Genomic DNA, 20925 nt, shown 5'->3' on the forward strand with positions numbered 1-20925 from the left:
TGTATAACTGGTACAATGTGAAATGTTGCCGGTCTTATCCCATAAATCCTATGCATTTTTCCACGGGTGTTTCTAACTAATTTTAAATTTTTTATTAATTTTTTAAATTTTGTAAAAAATTCGGTCCTTTACGGTAGAATTTTTAGTTAGGGAATTTTTAATTTTTTTAGATTGGTCTCGCAAGAGAATGAGGATCCTTGTCGTGGATTGCGGGCGTACGGTAAAATGACCAAATTAATGACACTCGTATTTAAAAGTATAGCCATAATATTTATAAAATGTTTTTGCACAAAAATTCTTAATTTGGTCATTTTATTAACCAATACCTCATTGCAAATTTTTTTTGATGTAAGTTATTGTACTAACATGACTTACAAAGTAGGTGCATGTGTTTGCGAATACATACGCACGCGCACCTTGTCCAAGTGTCCACGTGTCCACTTGTCCAAGTGTCCACTTGTCCAAGTGTACAAGCGTACATGTGTACATGGTTACGTCTGTCTGGGAGATATATATATGTATATATATAATCTCTCTCATACACACCCACGCAGACGTATGCATATATGTATGTATTACACACATACACACACACCTGTGGGTATGTTACATACATGCATACATAGACATACACGCGTATACTATATATATGTGTGTACACGCATATATACCCACACATATTTTGGTGAAGAAAACTATTTGTTCCATCACACCATCGATGTTGGGAGTGCATTGCAGCTATTACAGTACTTTCTGCTGAGACTTCAGCACTCGACAGCTCCTTGCTATAACGAAGCCTTGCCTCGCTGTGCAGGGGAAAGGTTCAGCACTGGACAGCTCCCTCCTCCCTTATAGAGACCTGCAAAGGAATACACAGGCAGGCAGGCAGAAAAACAGATAGAGGCAGACAGACAGAGAGAGAGGCAGACAGATAGATAGAGAGAGGCAGACAGATAGATAGAGAGAGGGAGACAGATAGAGAGAGGCAGATAGATAGAGAGAGGCAGACAGATAGATAGAGAGAGGCAGATAGATAGAGAGAGGCAGACAGATAGAGAGAGGCAGATAGATAGAGAGAGGCAGACAGATAGATAGAGAGAGGCAGACAGATACACAGGCATACAGATATATATGTGTGTCAAAATACATACACACACAACCCACAGTTTGTGTGTGTATATATTATACACACTAACATACGCATATGTAGTCATGTATATACATAATGATAGAACGATTAGTGATTATAGTCGAGACGTTCCAAATAAAAAAACCACACACTATATTTCACAAAAAAATGTATTAACATTTTAAAATCTGTAAAGCCTGAATACAAAATTGCACAAATTAAAACATCCTACAAGTTCAACTGGAAATCCAAATTGCTTTCAGTCGGGTCCATGTAGAACTGGAAACCAGTGTAATTTCCTTGCGGATCAGGGTAAGCTGTCCGTATTGATTTAATCACACACGCTGGTATGGGGATTCTATTGTTTTTCCCCGAGAATCCATGTATCCACGCTGTAAAAGAGCGATATGCGCCCACACGCATAACCCTAAGAAAAAACGAAAGGAAATATATTAATATTTCTAAACTTATTAAAAAAATTTTAATAGTCTACATGAAAACAAAAAAAAAAGACGCATTGATATCTTATGTTTTTCCATGTTGCCTTTTTCACTAACCTTTTTTCCTTTTCAAATAAATTTTTTCCTTTGTTAAAAATTATACTTGCATTGTCTTGTGTGTTGTACAATAAAATTGTAATAAATACCTATTGTTTGTGGTGTCGTACTGTCTCCGGGTGACCAGTGCAGATAGTCTTATCGCGTGTTCTATGTTTTCGCGCACAAGCGCATACTGAGCAAATAACGGATGTTGTGTAACACATACGCAAGCTTCTGGTAACATCTGTAGGACTACTTTGTGTTCTCGACAACAGACACACTCCGCCACTGTGGGCATGCAAATGCACTGCCCACAGTGACACCACTCTTTGTTGGCAAGCCTGCCATGGGGATCTTCAGTGGATCCTGAAGCACCCGCTTCTGGTGCACCCTGCGGATCGTTTTGAAAACACTGGAGACTGCTTATGTCCGCCTGAGCATATAGCGAGTCTGCCAGTTGTTGTTGAACCTAAGAAGGGATTAATATGAAGAATACTGTATTTAATGTTTTAGGAAAAAAGGAAGGGGTACATTTTTAATTGTATGGTGTTGCTGAAAGCGGCATGATCATCCTTATTAGGCAGGGCACAGATTCCTGTATGTATATGTGCATACATACACAGACGTACGTACGAGTTTGTATGTATATACACAGATGTACGTACGTGTTTGTATGTATATACTGACTTACGGGTGTGTATGCATTAACACGTACACGCGTGTGTCTGTGTGTATATATATATATATATATTAAATATAATGTGTGTGTACACACGTAATTAAGTGTGACTGTATATACACATACACTCGTTCCTACGTGTGACTGTATATACACATACACTCGTTCCTACGTGTGACTGTATATACACATACACTCGTTCCTACGTGTGTATGTATATACAGATACACACGTACGTTCGTGTGTATATACATACACACGCGCATGTATGTGTGTATATACACACGAAATAATGTATGTGTGTATATATACACGTGTGTGTATGTATATACACACACGAAATAATGTATTGAAATAATAAATTGTACAGGACTGATGCATAGTTGCGGTTTCAAACAATAAACAAAAAAAATTTTATACATATTTCAACACATACCGCCGAATAATGCCGAGTTTCGGGGAAATCCTCATCATTTTCCTCGCTATCAGATTAAAAGTCCTGCTAAAAAAAAAAAAAATGTATTCTGTTTATTACCATTGGTTTGCTGCAACCTTTCTATTTTCAGCAAAAACTTACCTCTCCAAAAGAATCGGATGAATAATCAAGCTCCTCAAATTCAAGATCTTCCTGGTACATGTTTGTTCTTGAATTGGACTACAAAAAAAACTTTAAAAAAAAACAAAAAAACACCAAGTTAGTGGCACTTCAATAACAGTTATGGAAGCAGCAGCATTTTCTAATAACAATCTTTTAAAGGTCCATGGCAGGCATAATTTAGGCAAATTTTAGATTGATTACTGGGCGATTGTGGACAGATTGTTGATAGCTAGCATTATCCGCAGTCTGTAGGCAGATAGCATGCATATTGTATGTAGAATGCAGGTTAATAGTGTCGATTGAAGGCAGTGTTTGTGTGTAGATTGCATGCAGATGCTATGTCTATTCCATGCAAATTTTCCGAAGATTGCATGATAATTGTATGAATGAATTGTGCGGAATGTATGCTGATTCAAAGCAGTTTGCAGTCACATGCACATTGCAGCACATGGCAGGCACATGGAAGCACACGGCAGGCACACAAAAAAAAAAAAGGCAGGCACATGGAAGCATACGGCAGGCACAAAAAAAAGCAGCAAACGGAAGCACACGGCAGGCACATGGAAGCACACGGCAGGCAAATGGAAGCACACGGCAGGCCCCCCAAAAAAAAGAAGCACACGGCAGGCACCAAAAAAAAAACAGCACACGGCAGGCACAAAAAAGAAAAAAAAAAAAAGGACATGGCAGGCACACGGAAGCACACGGCAGGCACAGAAAAAAAAGCAGCACATGGCAGGCACACAGAAGCACACGGCAGGCACATGTTAGAACCCGGCAGGCACATGGAAGCACACAGCAGGCACAAAAAAAAAAAAGGGAAGCACACGGCAGGCAAAAAACAAAATAAAACAAAAAAACACATGGAAGGCACACAGCAGGTATATGGAAGCACACGGCAGGCACAAAAAAAACGAGAACACGCCAGGCACATAGAAGCACACGGCAGGCACCAAAAAAAAAAAAAAATACCCCTGGCAGGCACACGGCAGGCACATAAAAGCACACGGCAAGCACAAAAAAATAAAATTAAATACACTGCAGGCACATGAAAGCACACGGCAGGCACAAAAATAAAGAAAAGAAAAAAAAAGCCGGCACAAAAAAAAAGAAAAAAAAAATACACGGCAGGCACATGAAAGCACACGGTAGGCACAAAAAAAAATAAAATAAGCACATGGCAGGCGAATGGAAGCAGGCGGCATGCACAATAAACACTGCAGTCGCGATAGCAGCACACAGCAGGAAAAAAAAAACGCAGCACATGGCAGGCACTGTAAAAATGTAAGACACATTACTATACAGGGCATGCACAATACATTTTTCATGCACAGACTCACTGCATAAGGCAATGATCCTGTGCTAATAAAAGCATGAAAGAGTACCGCGGAAAGGTGCACTTACCTGCGCTTCTGTGTGGTCAAGAGATGGGAGAAACAGCTGTTTGCTGTTTTCTCCGGTAGACTCCACCTCCCGCTGTGACGCTTTCTGCCGACCAGCCAATGTGGCGGCTGGAGCGGCGTTTCATTCATTTGCAAGTGCACGCCTCCACCGATGACGTCAGTCACCTGCTCACGTGACCGGCGTCTCGGGAGCGCGCATGAAGGCCTCCAGGAAGAGCGAGCATTGCACCGTGGAACGCACCCAGGGACAACGCAGGCGCCATCTTACATGGAGAAGTTTAAAAGTTATTATTTCTGCTAAACTGTAAGTAGGATGCGGTTTATAACCGCTCAAAAGGGCTGCTTTATGACGGGGGGTGACAGGGGGAATGGGCTAATAATATAAAATTTTGCGTTTTGCCTCGGACAACCCCTTTAAAACAAATTAAATTTCAGAAAAGCTTTGGGAGCTCAAGATGAATGTTTATGCGAAATCCAAGAAGCTGTTGTACAAACAGGTAAACTAAACATAATAATTCAAACTAATTGACTTTGAAGTTAATTTTTGTTTATTTAGCATCTATGAAAATATACCTACTTATCTTAACTCTAAGCTGCTCCATTACTTTACTGGGAATATAAAGTTTTGTGCTTAGCTTAAAGCCATATATAAAAGTTCTTCTAAATGTATATAGTATGATCATTTTCCTTAGGACTCTAAAATGTGGCAAAAAATGCCATTCTCACACCGTTATCCTACCAGCTGCAGGGTGTATTTTTTAGTGCTGTGCCACAGCTGCTGCAGAACATCAAAATATACACTATCAAAATAATTTTCAGACATGAATGTCTCTTTACTTCTAAGGCCGGAATCACACAGGCGAGAAACTTGCGCCAGTTTTCTGCGATGCAAGAGCCCGGAAAATGACACAACTATGAAATGTATTTTTTTCAATGTGTTTATTCCCATGTGCGACTTTTCTCTTTATGTGATCCTGCGAGAATTAAAAACCGCAGCATGTCCTGTCTTGTTTCAGAATGGTATGTCTTCTTGCCCATGTGTTCCTAAGGACCCTCTGTATTCTCGCATTGCCTTGTGTTGTCTTGCAATGTTTCTGTGATGCATTTTCATGCGTATTGCTATGGGAATATATGCAAATTTAAGCGGACGTGCTCATCAGCTTCTTAGCAGTGTGGAGGCCTGTTTGGAGCAGCGTGGAGGCAGGAGTTGTTGGCAACTTTCAAAAACACGACATACATTTATATAGACGAGGAGCACTTGATCTATCTGGTGCAGGGGCACCCCATCCTGTGGTACATCAGGAGAGTGGAGTACCATATCAGGAGCCGGAGGGACTTGGTGTAGGAGGAAGTTGCAGAGCTTCTTTTAGGGAAGCAGTGGGAGTCCCCACACTCCCTCCACAATACTGATGCCAGCCATAAGCCCCGTTCCCTGCAAATGATGCAACAGGATACCCGCCTGTATCACATCTTGTATCCAAGCTAAAGGCAGCCCAATAGGTTACTAGAGCCTCCATGCCCCCCTGTATCACAATTTGCATCCAAGCTAGAGGCAGCCCAACAGAGTACTAGAGCCTCAATGCTCCCGTATCACATCTTGTATTCAAGCTAGAGGTGGTACAACAGGGTACTAGAGCCTCCATGCCCACCCATATCCCATCTTGCATCCAGGCTAGAGGCGGTACAACAGGGTACTAGAGCCTCCATGCCTGCCCATATCACATCTTTTATCTAAGCAGGAGATGGTACAACGGGGTACTAGTGCCTCCATAGCCACCCATATCATATCTTGCATCCAAGCTAGAGGTGGTACAACAGGGTACTAGAGCCTTCATGCATGCTGTACCACATCTTGCATCCAAGCTAGAGGCCGTACAACAGGATACTAGAGCCTCTATGCCCACCGTTATCACATCTTGTATGCAAGCTAGAGGCAGTACAACAGGGTATTAGAGCCTCCATGCTGCCCTTATCACATCTTGTATGTAAGCTAGAGGTAGTACAGCAGACTACTAGAGCCTCCATGAGAAGGAAATATATATATCCTTGTAGGTAGATAAGAGAAAACAATGGAATATATACATTTATATAGATATAGTTATGTGCCTTTCTTTTTATATGTATACTAACTTTATTCTCATATGTACTAACTCTATGAAAAACTTAATACTTCGCCTTACATCAGATATGCCAAGATGCTTTGCAAGGCAAACAGAGAAAGAATGTCCAAAGAAACTGGATGAAGGTTAAAGTGAAGGAGAGAAGAGATATGGAGAATGCATGCTTAGCTGCTTTTTTAGAATTGAGTGGGTGATTCTTTGCACTGGAGTTAATTGAATATGTGATTTTCTGCACATAAGCCAGAGGCGCCATATCAAGATAACGACTGTTCAACTATGCATCTGAACTTTCACTATCTCAGGCCGGAAATCCGGACTTTCCATATATGGTTATACGGTGGAGTTGAGCCAATGAGCTCATCACCCATTTCTAGTTATGAGACCAAAGGGTATAAGATCCCATGTAATCTGTAATAAAGCGCGCGGCGCAGTCATGTCCCCGTGTGAGGAACTATACCAGACTTCCGTGTGTGGTGTTTTCTTCCTTACCGCCGGCAGCGGGGCAAGTGGGGTGGGCCTGATTGGTGCTGTACTTAGAATTTCTCTGACAAATGGTGCCGAAACCCGGGACGACAAAACCGGAGCCGTGCAGCCCTGTCCACCCGGATCCACGCCACGGGGAAGCCGTCCTGCTGCAAACCGAGCCTGATCAACTCACAGAACTCCAGGTAAGACCAGCATATATTTATGTTGTGTTTTACACTGCGAGTCTTGCAGCAGGAGGGACTATCTGTGTTTTGTGACCGGACGGGTTGGGTTAAGAGTTCTACACGGTAACTCGTGTGGGCTTCGCGTTTGCCGTCATGGACCACTGACCGTGATATGTGCACCAATCGCTCACCCAGAAACTAGTCTGTAGTCTATTTGTACTTTGAAGTCCATAGTGTTTTAACAATAGTGGAGATTGTTGTATCTGCAGAATTTTTTTTCCTCTTACTTTTCATTTTGTCTCATAGTAGAAGGGACCCTCGGTTTTAGTTTAGTTAGTTAATGGTTTAGCAGAGGAGGAGATGCACTCTATGAGATAGGTCTCATAGAAGAAGGGACCCTCGATTTTAGTTTAGTTAGTTAATGGTTTAGCTGAGGAGGAGATGCACTCTATGAGATAGGTCTCATAGAAAAAGGGACTCTCGGTTGTTTTGCCTTATATATGGGGCTAACGATTTGATTTCAGAGAGATGCATTCTGTGAGGCTGGTTCCATAGGAGAAAGGACCCTCGGTTGTTTTGCCGGTATATAAGGGGCTGACAATTTGGAATTAAGAGGGATGCACTCTATGGAGCGTGTTATTATTATTGTTGTTGTTCTAATATGCGTAAGATCTTATTAAAGAAGACAGAGCCCTTTATGGGCCGCCGCCGTGCGGATCAATTGGTGGAGGAGAGACAGGAGTTCCAATGTGTAAAATGTAAGAAAACTTATGAAAATGTGTAACAAGGACCCGCACGGTAGATTACAGCATGGTGTCTGGGAGGAGGTCTTTAGGACCAAGAAGCGTGCCTTGAAAGACCAAGGTTTGCTAGAAAGTGCTGGAGTGAGGAGGAGAGAGAGACAGTCAGAGAAAGTTAAGTATGTACACATTATTTGTTTAGTAAAGTATCCGTAAGTGAAATGTTGGAAAGTACAGTAAGTGATCAAGAGGGTGTCGGGAGAGTGTCTATTGAAGGTTACATTGGCAGTTAGGTAGGGAGAGAAATATGGGGAACAAGCAAAGTCGAGAAGAAGGTTACAATGCATGTGATTTGTTGGCAAAGAGAGAGGAAAAGGTGTATAATATGTATAATCCATACTGGATGGATATATATATGTGTATATATGTATATACTGTATGTGCAAATGGTTAACTGAGCTTGCTTTTAGATGAGAAAGATTGTTTACATGAAGCTGCAGAGCTTGTGTTTAGTTTTCAAGGTCAAGCGATAACAAAGTAGAGAGAATGAAATAATGACCCTGGAAAATATCTTTGCTTGCTTAAATGGAATGAAAGCTTATAATGAATTTAATTAATTATACTGTCTTACAAGGCAGGAAATATAGCAATTTCTAAGGTATATTCTTACTTATACAGGGGTTGAAAATGCAAAACAACTCAGTCAGTGAATGCATATTCGGAGAGATAACAGTTGGTTTTACAAAGGTGGGGGCTTTCAGATTTCACTCCAAACTCAGGGTCACAGAAACTAAAATACTTTCGCGTTTAATATAGCATATAATAGCTTCAGTAAATAAGAAAGAGAGAATGTCTCAGTCACTCAGCAAACTTTTTTCACATAATTTGTCAAAGATAGCGCTCATTCACAATCTCATCTCAATAGAATCATGTACTTTATAACATTATAGCACTCACCTCAATGTTTTTCAACTGATGTATGTTTGTTTGTCAAACTTTTTTTTGTCTGTGCGTCTGTGTGTACTGGGACACCTTCAATAGGGGGTGACGGAGCAGACTTGAGCGCATGGATGGATGAAAGTTAATGCCCAGTGCTCAGGCTGTGATGAATGTGGGATGTGTGATGCAGATATTGACTAGGGATGGAGGTCCCCCCCAAGCATGGGACTTTACTTGGTTGTGATGTGGATGCTTGGACGGTTAAGCTGAAATGAAGGTGTGAAAAAAAAAGACGCAAGCGATCAATATCGAAGGGGTGGAGCTAGATGATGTAAAGGACGTAATGTTTCATCCCTCTTGTCCACAAGGGAGGGGGTGAGGATCTTGAGCAGCTAGTAAAAGTTTTTTTGTTTTTTTTTCTCTCTCTCAAATTTGATAAGACATTGCAGGCAGGATCAGATTAATAATGAATTTGCTTAAAGGATATCACATTTCCAATATTAATAGATGTTTGTAGATTATTCTGCCCCGATGTAACTCATGTCTCTGTTATTGGTGCTAACATCTTACAGGCCTTATCTGCATCCATCAAATCTTTTTACAATGTGATACTACCTTGAACTCGGCTACTCTTCTTACAATTGAGTATCCTGGTTCAAAGGGGGGGGGGGAGGAGAAGGCATAGGTGATCTAGGTATTGCAAATCAGCCATTTTTAAATTTTTTGCAACAAGATTCTGATCTTTTTGAAATAGAATATCAGCCTGATTGTCTAGCATTGATGCAACAAGAAAATTTAAGTTTTAAAAAGTTACTGAAAGCCCTTGTTAACAATGCATATTTTGAGTTGTTTTTTATAGATGGTACCAGGGTGATTGACGACTCCACACTGGATATGTAGTGGTCACACAACAAGATGTCCTAAAAGCAGAATGCTCCGCATGTCGCAGTACAAGAAGCGGAACTAAAAAGGCCATCACTGAGGCGAGTAGAGTGGCCACAGGTAAGACGGCAACCTTTTACACTGACTCCCGGTATGCATTTGGCATAGCTCATGATTACGGCCCAACAGGGAAGGCCAGACAGTTTTTTACCTCAGCAGGACAGCCAATTAAAAATGATGCAGCGGTCTCACGGAGGCCCTACTTCTACCCGACAAAGTGGAAAGCTCACATCAATTCCTACACCGGAGAAGCAAGAGGCAACACCATCACAGACCACACAGCAAAAGTAGCGGCCCTCAAGCCGTGGAAGAAAAGAAGAAAAGAAGAATTTAACAATAACTTTGACTAAACCTTGGACTTTGATATGATCTTGGACTTTGATATGAATTTGGACTTTGATACAAACTTTGAACTTTGATATGCTAAAGACTTTACAGTTACAAGCCAGCAAGGAAGAAAAGGAAAAATGGAATAAAAAGGGACGGCATATGGTGAACAGTCAACAGCACTTGCCTACCACGGTCCCTGTGCCCCATGATGGCCCAGCTGACGCACGGAAAGACGCACCTCTATGTCAAAGCATGAACGAGGACGGGTGGCTCCTTGGTTTTCTGTAGCTGCTGCATCATTTGTCCAATTTTGCATGATCTTTGCCGTAAGCAACAGGGCAGAAGTAAATTTGCCACATAACACTTGCCTAGACCACTCTACCCATTTCAGGGATTGCAAATTGGCTACACTCAGCTCCCACTTGTTGGGAAGCATGAATATGTGCTTGTTGTTGTTGTTGATGTTTTTCAGGTTGGAGACCTACTCTGTTGCCAAAGTAAATAAGCAGGTAACCGCAATGAAGCTCATGAATGAGGTAATCCGCAGATACGGGGTACCGGAAGTGATTGAGTCAAACAAAGGTACACACTTCACAGGTGAAATAATGCAACACATCATGTCTGTTTTGGGTATATTCCAGGCTTTTCACACACCCTACCATCCACGGAGTAGTGGGAAAGTAGATACAAAAGGCAATGAAGAAAACGGGCAAATCTTGAATTGAGTGTCTCCCATTGGTTTTTCTTTTTCTTAGGAGGGTACATGCCACAGTATCAGAGTTTGGGGAATGATTTTCTTGTTAATTTTGTCATAGGTCTCTCCAAGGAATTGTCAATAATGCATTCTGCAGTCTCTGCTTTTCTCCCAGGTCCTACAGATGAGTGTCACAATCTGAACCCAGGTGACAGGGTCTATGTAAAAAGTTTGAGAGAGAAACCCTGTTTAAAGGTCCTTACCAGATGTTGCTTACCACCCCAACTGCAGTCAAGCTCGAAGGAAAGCCCACTTGGATCCACACTTCGCACTGAAAAAACTCATGATCCTGCATATCCTTTACATGCTATAATGTGGTACAATTCCTCTAACACACACCTTTGACTACTGTACACTAGCCCCCTGTTTCAGAACAAATTAATACAATCAAATGTGCAATATGAAGAGTACACTGAGGGTAAGAATCCAATACCGCATCGTGCTAAGAGAGATGTTGACACTCAAGGTGGTAACTTTGATCCACATGTATACATAGATGTAATAGGAGTGCCAAGGGGGGTGCGGGATGAATTTAATTCTTGAGATCAGATTAAAGCAGGTTTTGAGTCCTTATTTGCTATTGTCACTGTTAATAATAATGTAGATTGGATGAATTATATCTATTACAATCGGCAGAGATTTGTAAACTACACCAGAGATGCTTTACAAGGGTTAGCTGACCAGTTAGGGCCCACTGCATCCATGGCCCTAGAGTGGCCCTGGATATGATTTTAGCAGAAAGAGGTTGGGTATGCAACTTTCTGTATGTGTATTATCCCTTTGATCAAAAAGAGTGTGAGTAAGGGACTGGACAATATGACACCAAAATTTCCCTTGTTTGAAAAAGATGAAGAGCCAGTTCCGATAATGCCAACCACGTAAGTTACCAGAAGAATGGAGAAATGTACTAGTACTTCGCCTGCCCCGATCTCCTAAGATGAACTGTCAGTGGACTTCCCATTTGCCTAGGGATAGTGCAGAAGACCTTAGCTTCCGGCGAGGGGACACCCTGTGGGGTGTTAACTTGTACAGATAGAGGGTATGGATGCCCGGAAATAAGCCCAGGGAATCCATGGCCTCCTTCTGAGGTGAGGTAGGGATCCCCCCTCCTAGGAGTAGGGACTTACGGGCAGTGAAGAAACCCTGACACAAGGGAGAGGCGACCGAGGAAGAGTGCAAGGTCTGGTGCTTGATCTCCGTATTAAGTTTTTAGGGGGGTTTGAGAAGGAAATATATATATCCTTGTAGGTAGAAAAGAAAACACTGGAATATATACATTTATATAGATATAGTTATGTGCCTTTCTTTTTATATGTATACTAACTTTATTCTCATATGTACTAACTCTATGAAAAACAATACTTCGCCTTACATCAGATATGACAAGATGCTTTGCAAGGCAAACAGAGAAAGAATGTCCAAAGAAACTGGATGAAGGTTAAAGTGAAGGAGAGAAGAGATATGGAGAATGCATGCTTAGCTGCTTTCTTAGAATTGAGTGGGTGATTCTTTGCACTGGAGTTAATTGAATACGTGATTTTCTGTACATAAGCCAGAGGCGCCATATCAAGATAACGACTGTTCAATTATGCATCTGAACTTTCACTATCTCAGGCCGGAAATCCGGACTTTCCATATATGGTTATACGGTGGAGTTGAGCCAATGAGCTCATCACCCATTTCTAGTTATGAGACCAAAGGGTATGAGATCCCATGTAATCTGTAATAAAGCGCGCGGCGCAGTCATGTCCCCGTGTGAGGAACTATACCAGACTTCCGTGTGTGGTGTTTTCTTCTTTACCGCCGGCAGCGGGGCAAGTGGGGTGGGCCTGATTGGTGCTGTACTTAGAATTTCTCTGACATCCATAGCCACCTGTATCATATCTTGCATCCAAGCTAGAGGTAGTACAACAGCGTACTTGAACCTTCATGCATCTCTTATCACATCTTGCATTCAAGCTAGAGGCAGCCCAACAGGGTATTAGACGTCTATGCCCACCCTTATGACATCTTGTATGCAAGCAAAAGGCGGTACAACAGGGTACTAGAGCCTCCATGCTCCCCCTTATCAAATCTTGTATGCAAGATAGAGACGATACAGCAGGGTACTAGTGCCTCCTTTCAAGGGGTCAGTTTTTCACAATTAATTATCCTTTTGCACTGATATTGTAATCACTTACTTGTATCAAATATCAGAGAGAAAGTTTCATTCCATTCCAACAACTTCTCTTATGGGAGAGATTGTTTTTTGACAATGAGTGTACATGGCGGATTCTAAATCTGTATGTGGGTTTTGAGAGCAGAATTCAACCTTTAAGACCTAAGGCAAACTGCACCAAAATCCATGGCAAAATTCTTACCATTTTGGTTTTTCATTAAACTAAGCTTTTTATGAAGGGGTAGAAGAAGAACATCTTTTGGGTCCACAAGAGGCTCAGCAACGACATTTTTCTCGGCAGAGTCAAGATTTATTGCAGGCCAGTCCGCTTGAATGTAATTTGATTTCCTATCCCTACTCCAAGTGCTGCAGACCTCTTTTCAAATATTTTCCTATCCCTACTGTCCCACATACATAAAAAGCAACAGTATTTAGTGTACCCCAGTTGCATTCCTAAGAGTACAACCATGACTTTTAGATTTTCCTCTTGTGTTCAGCATATTTAATTGAGTCGAGGAGGGCTGTCATGTTTGCATAAAAGTCTCCTTCACGTGAACTGCATGACCAACAGGAAAAGAAGGAAGACGGTTGCTGTTGTGAAGTAATACAGCTTTCAAACTAAGCTTGGAGGAGTCTATGAATAGCCTCCATTTAGTTGGATCATGGTTCAGATTCAAACATTTTATCCAGCCATTAACGTCGCAGCAAGCAACCAGATTGGTTTTATTCCGAAAAAAAGAAGCAGATCCCCCTGACGTTGGAGAAGACTCCATTGCTGTAGTCTTGACCCTAGAAGTTACGCCTTCTCCTTTGACAAGTCAAGCTTTCGAATGAGATCACTCAATTCCGCGTGACTCAGTCTGTGCCATGTATCATCTTTTACCTCAAAGTCAGGGTCATGGGATGTGGAAGGCTTGTTGAGTTCTTCTTTTTCCACACTTTCTTCAGTTTCTACTTTAAACTCATAATGTTGGGGTGGAATAGGAACTGGTCAACTATCTGAATGTGGAATAGCAGATGGAAGATTTGGGTATTGAACTGTTCCTGTTTTCTTCATTGACAATCCTTCCTTTATAGGCTGAGTCAAGCAGAAATAGCAGTCATCTGTATGGTTTGTAGGCTACTGCCAAACCATAGGCACGGCAAAAGCCATAGATAATTTTTTATTTTTCAGCCAATCTCGTAGTTTAACTGAGCAAGAGTTGAAACATATATGTGGAGCCCATGACTTATCCTGGTCCCCTACATTCATACCAAAATAATGCTGATAGGCAGTCTTTATAAGATTGCGTTTCTGAGACGAAAATGTAATTTCACCACAAATGTAACAAAAATTCTTCACTAAATTTACACATTTTTGTGGCATTTTGATATAGAAAATGTTACACTTCAAAGGCACTCCAAAACCAGAAATTCTGAGAAAAGGTAAAGCAAAAACAATATGAAACTCAGTCATAGCAACACTTATTATGTTTATAACCTACAAACATATGGAGAACGTTGTGTTATGTCAGATGAGAGGTGTGAGAACTACCCCCACCCCAAAAAAACCTCCAACAAAATAAGAATGTAAACTCTAAGAAATGATATGTCACTGTATCTCCAAAGCAAGAGCTAATCGGTCATTTTTATGTTGATTTTTGAATTCAGCAGATGAAAATACATAAGAATACGCTAATTTTGAGCCCGAAACAAAATCATCATTGGGCAGTGTAATCAATGTTAAATTTGTACGGCTTCTAAATGGTTAAAAAAACGAAAGCTTTTCAACTCTGCATCCAAAATAAGGTAAACGGATGGAAATATATATCCTAGCAAAAATGTGTACAGTATGTTTGTACATATTTATTATATTACAATTGAAAATGTGAAAAAATGAGAATTTAAAAAAAAATTGCCCAATTTTGGCGCTTTTAATAAATATACACAAATATTATTGGACTTCTGACCTAGTTGGGATAATTTGCACTCACAATGCCTAGGCCTGTGTTCCTTCCAGATTCCGTGGGGTCTGCTCTGACTCGTACTTTCGCTGCTGCAGGGAGGAAAAAGTCTCTCTGACGGCTGGGTCCACCATCTTTGTATCACTATCTCCCTGGCTTGTGATTGGCTCAGACTGGCTGGTCTGAGACTCAGCTTTCCCTCTTGTGTCCGATCTCTCCTACCACATCTTCTCTTCTCTGTCTCTCTCCCTACATTAAACTCTGCCCCCCAATCAATCCTAACCCAGACAGAAACCGCTCACAACACACAGAGCAGGTTAGGGTGACAGGGGTGCAAGAACATACAAGTTGGTTGGGACAACAATGACACAGACATACACACATACACATTCCACATGAGATAGCCAAACAAGAGCTGTGGGGGCCCCAACCTCAGGCAACTACAGTTGTTTGTCTATAATTGTCCTGTATATAACAACCAGTCCACATTTTTTACTAATTAATGTAGAAAAAGAGTTAATTACAAAGGGTTCACTTACTTTTTCTTGTAGCTATATGATATTAAAATCCCTTTTAATTCAGAATTGATCAGGAACTGTCAATCAACACCAGTGCACTGAAACTGCAAATATTAACCCCTTCAGCATTTGTATTTGTTGATGCACCATGCAGCTACAATGTATATATACATCCTCTACTTTAGCGGCACATCTTATCGTGTAGCTTTCTGCCAGTAGGTTAGCTCTTGCTAATAAACAGTGAGGAATGTAGTGGTCAAAATGAGTCAAATTACCAGCTAGCGACAGGCGAAACCAGAAAATTGAAATGGGGATCTTTGTTCTCAGGTCTTCTATTGATGATAGGCATGGGTGGACTGGCCAGTGAACTCACCAGGAAAATTCCCAGTGGGTCGATTGGGTCCTGGGGCCGGTGCTGGGGGTGACAATTTTTTTTTAATTTGACTGCAGAAGTGACATAAAATAAAAAAAACACATTTACTCACCTGGGTCTGTCTTCTCGGCTCATGGGCTCTGAAGTTCACTCAGCATTGGTTTTGCACTGATTTTCACATTACACGGTCACGTGGTTGCTACAATCAGTCTCCAGCCTCACCAATGCTAGGGACTGGCACTAGACGTAGCGATTACATGACCATGAAACCCAGGTGAGTGTATGTGGCTTTTAATTTTAATGCATACAATAGGGGGCAAAGGGGATATTATTATTATGATCAGGAGGAGTATTCTTATTACCAAAAGAAGGACAAGTGAGGCATTATTTTTATTACTAGAAGGTGGCCATGAGGGGCATTATTATTACTGAACGGGGACAGTAGGGGCATTGTTACTTAAAGGAGCCCGTATAGGATTTTATTACTTAGTGAGAGTATAAAAGAAGGCACTTTTACTTTGTATGGGGCACTAAAAGTGGTACTTACTCTGTGGTGCCTACAGAGAGCACAAAAAGGGAATACTCTTATGCTTTATTACTATCTGGGCCACTCTGGATAGGAAGATTATGTAGAAGTATGCAAAACAAAGGCAGGTGGCTAGAAAATTGAGGAGTCACAGATGTCTATGTGTCAAATTCTGCAGACACAGGTTGTGACTGGGAGAAGTCATGATCGCAGTCTGGGCCATATGGATAAAAGGGAAGGGGTATTGGTATTCTTTAAAACCCTTTACTTTCCTAGCACATAGCCAGGTCGCTTTCTCAATTATAACACATTTAATCAATTGATCTTTTTTTAATCATAAGACCTTATCATTATACCATTATTACAACTATTAACCCTTTCCAATCCAATTTGTATCCTGGTTTTCCTAGGGGACTTACTCTTTTTCTGCTGTTATACAATGGCGCTATCTGTTGGCTAAAGCAAGTACTGCATGAGGTGACACGTTGGATAGGCTCCGACAGCAGAGAGGCTGGCAATATACAGTAAGAGAACCCCGATGGACGTCTTCTAACATCGGAGCTGTACAGCCTTAAATCATAATGTCTTCAGACATCAGACAGTGGATTGGAAAGGGTTAAGACATTGCAAAGGCTGGTCATGTTAGTAGCCTAGCTGTAATAAAACAGCAGAATGCTGCTACTATAATGCATCATTATCACTTATCTATGTAGGAAAAAAACTGCTGAAAATTTGCACCATTTGCAAGAATTTTGACCATGACATGAAACCGCAATTATGTTTCTTTCTGTTTCTCCTAATTCATGTGGATTGTACACTATAACCATAATGGTGGAGTAAATTGTATATTCAGTTGTATCTGTGAGTGGTCAAAACTAATCCTAAAGCCTTATGTCCACTTGCATGCACGGATTACACTGCTGAATCCCTGTGTGCCCGGGGACATGGAGAGGAGAAGAACATTATCTTACCTCACCGAATCCAGCGCGGCTCCCCTCCGTACAGGCTGGATCTTCTTTCTTCAGCACTGCGGATGTGTCTGGGCTTTTTTTTTTTCCTTCAAATCTCCTGCTTTCCTGTGGATTTGTAGCACCTCCACAGTGACAGCTGCAGATGTGCTGTGGTGAGGGTGGATTCCATTGATTTCAATAGAACCCGTCGCTGTTGGACCCGCTGGAAATTGAAGCATGCTGCGATTCCTTCCTATGCGTGCATCTCGCACACTGGAAAAAAAATCATATCCGCATGCTTTTACTTGCCATGCGGATGGTAATACATCCCTATGGGTGGCAAGACGCGCAGATCTCCTGTGCAGGAGACACGCACGGATTTTATAATTAAAATCCGCACCTGGACATCGGGTCTTCACAAAGGAGCTGGCTGGTTAAAACATAGTTATGTTTCATATAAAATAACTACTTTTATAGTAATGGGATTTGTCTGGTTTTTTTAACCATAAACTCTGTGGAACTGTACAGGGAAAGCTCTGTGCCCTATAGCAAGTACAAAATCATAGTAAGGTAAGTTCTGCCACCTAGAGGCAAAACATAGAAATGGCAGGGACAATGATAAATATAAGGTTCTGCACATGGGCAGGGAAATACATGTCACCATTACACACTAAATGGGAAACCACTGGGTAACACTGACATGGAAAAGGACTTGGAGGTTTTAGTTAACTGTAAACTTAACTGAAGTAACGCTGCCAAGGCAAATAGGATCATCAGATGCATTAAAAGAGGTCTAGGGGCACTCAGGAAGGACATATCAGAGCCTGAGCGGGTACAAAGGCGGGCAACTGAAGTAATAAACGTAATGGGCGGACTACAATACCCAGGGAGGTTATCAAAATTGGGATTATTTAGTTTAGAAAAAAGACAGCTGAGGGGCGACCGAATAACTATGTATAAATATATCAGGGGACAATACAGAGATCTCTCCCATCGTCTGTTTATACCCAGGACTGTGACTGTAACAAGGGGCACCCTCTACATCTAGAGTAAAGAAGGTTTCTACACCGATATAGAAGGGGGTTCTTTACTGTAAGAGCAGTGAGACTATGGAACTCTCAGCCTGAGGACGTGGTGATGGCAAAGTTGGTAAAAGAATATAAGAGGGGCCTGGACGCCTTTCTTGAGCGATACAATCTTACATGTTATATCACTGATTACTACAGAAGGTTTGGTGATCCGGGGATTATTCTAATCGCCAGATTGGAGTCATGGAGGATTTTTTTCCCCCTGTGATATCGCTGCGCTTTTTTCAATGGGAACGCAGCGATATTGCAGCATGAAAAAAACGCTAGTGGGTAAAAGCCCTAAGGCCTCCTGTCCACGGGCAATTCTGCATTGCGTTATCCGCGGCGATAATCCACATGCGGGTAACACAATGAACGCTTGCCATAGGACAACTATGGAAAGCGCAGCCCGATGTACACAAATGGAAATCCGCCACAATTTTCCGCTCAAGTATAAAATTTGCGGCATGTCACGATATTTTCCTCGATGAACCTATCATAATGATAGGATAATTGCGGTGACTATAGTGTCCTTCCACGACAGAAATCTGCTTGCCCGCGGGCGTAAAACCGCAACACCCATGAACAGGCAGCCTTAGTGCTCCCCCCTCTGCCATAGGGGAGGAGGGGGAAGCAATAAAAGGTCTTCGCGATCAGCCTATATTAATGATAGGCTCACCACGAAGAGTCGCTGCATGCAGCAATTTTAATCACACGAGCGGAAAATCGCTTTCATTTTCTGCTTGTGTGCAGTAGGCTACGCTTTCCATAGTAATCCTGGCATGCGAGTTCCGTGTGCGATTTATTGCCACGAATCTCGCAATGACACCTCGCCCATGGACATCCAGCCTCATTGAGGAAAATTGGCTTCTACCTCACTGTTTGTTTGTTTATTTGCCTTCCTTTGGATCAACATTTGGGAGTAATAGGCTCACCTGGATGGATGTGTCTTTTTTCAGCATGAGAGTGCATTCACATGAGCTTGTACATACATAGGTGCACACAAAACCGCGCACCCATGTACATGCACAAACATGCATGAATGCAGGTCTGTGTCCATTGCCCTCAATGGGGCCACGGCTGCTGTTGGCGGCCCCATTGCAATCACAGAAAATGGCCGTTAATTACTGACTGAGGAGTGCATATAGATGCATCCTCTCACCATGCAGGTAGCTGACTACCAAATGGAGGAGCCAATAACACCTGTGCAGGACCCCCCTCACTATCAAGAGGCAGTGTGAGTGGTTGTTTTATCGGTCTCCTGCACAGGTGTAATTGGCTCCTCCATTTGCTGGTCAGCTACCTGCATGGTGAGAGGATGCATCTATATGCACTCCTTACTCAGTAAGTAACGGACATTTTCTGTGATTGTTTTTAATTCTTGATTTCCCCTTCTGTGATGCATTTATATTAGTGTAGGGACCCACTACAACGCAAGGAACCGTGAAGTGGCTAGTGGGCTCATGTATCTTGGCCAACATCCAACCAATGCCTTGCATTTATTATCTATCATTCACATACAGTGTGGCATTAAGACTCCAGGTTGGCGGAATCTGCTCATTCACCTACTCCTGGAACCCCTGTAAAAAATCCTCATGACACTTCTACAGTTGTATATAATTCCTCTCATAAGGAACATTCATACATTATCTCTATAGCTGTTTTAGGTACTGGGTTGGAGCATTAGGTGTAGCAGCCGCAGATGTGGAAAGAGTAGTTGGGGATGAGCCAGGAGTCCGCAATAGGAGGTCTTATGGGCAGAACAAATGGAGTAGATGGGTCGTGTTGTCAAGAGGGAAGCCAGGGGTCGGTATCAGAAGGTCTCAGTGTTGAGTTAGAAATGGAGAAAGTGGGTCACGTTGTCGGAAGGGAAGCCAGGGGTCTTATCAGAAGGTCTTCGTTGAATAGCAGAGAAACAGGCAGTAGTAGAGCTTGATCAATGGCTGCTGAGGCACAATATTCACGCAAAGGAGGCGGGAACATGGCCTGGTTTATATAAGAGGCTTTATCAGAAACAGAAGCATGGCCATTTTTATATAGGAGGCCTAATCAGGAACATGGTGGGGACAAGACAGGGAAACAGAGAAGCATGGCTAGGTTTCAGCAGAGGAGCTGTCCAAGACCTGGACAGAGCTGCCGACTGGAGCGCAGCAATATTCTTGAGGTGCAAGCGAACTGTTCAGGCCAGAGATTGGATGTAGGGGTAAAGGAGGGATTGGAGTCGAATGGGCCTGTGGTGCCTCACACTGAGATGGAGATGTCAGGATGAGGTCGGTTAGTAGGGGGCGGAAACAGGAGAAGGTCAGTTTTTGGGAGGTTCAGTTTAAGGTAGAGAGTGGACATAGGGTTAGAGACCACGTACATCCGGTTGCATACTGAAGAAACGGTGCTGTAATGTCATGAGAGGAGGTGTATAACTGGGTGTCGTCGGTGTAGAGATGGTACTGACAGCCAAATCTCCTGATGGTCTGTCCTGATGGTAGTGGCTGTGTTAATGGAAAAAAGGAGGGGGCAGAGGACTGAGCCCTGGGGGACCCCAACAGCAAGGGAGGAGGATCAGTAGGGAA

The 20925-nt window shown here is 42.2% G+C and overlaps 1 long non-coding RNA gene across 2 annotated transcripts; it reads right to left on the minus strand.

Annotated features, from left to right (window-relative positions):
* Positions 1 to 1285: 1285 nt before the first annotated feature.
* LOC136601643 (uncharacterized) lies at positions 1286 to 15718 on the minus strand. Of its 2 annotated transcripts, XR_010789397.1 has the most exons (5): positions 15464 to 15718; positions 2925 to 3014; positions 2784 to 2849; positions 1776 to 2137; positions 1286 to 1556 (listed from the first exon to the last, which is right to left on the minus strand). It is a non-coding gene; the product is annotated as an uncharacterized lncRNA (long non-coding RNA). The 2 variants fall into 2 exon arrangements; XR_010789396.1 differs by lacking the exon at positions 15464 to 15718 and having other exon boundaries at positions 2925 to 3416.
* Positions 15719 to 20925: the final 5207 nt, after the last annotated feature.

This window comes from Eleutherodactylus coqui, unplaced genomic scaffold, assembly GCF_035609145.1.
Source record: "Eleutherodactylus coqui strain aEleCoq1 unplaced genomic scaffold, aEleCoq1.hap1 HAP1_SCAFFOLD_88, whole genome shotgun sequence".
In the NCBI taxonomy this organism is placed as follows: Eukaryota; Metazoa; Chordata; class Amphibia; order Anura; family Eleutherodactylidae; genus Eleutherodactylus; species Eleutherodactylus coqui.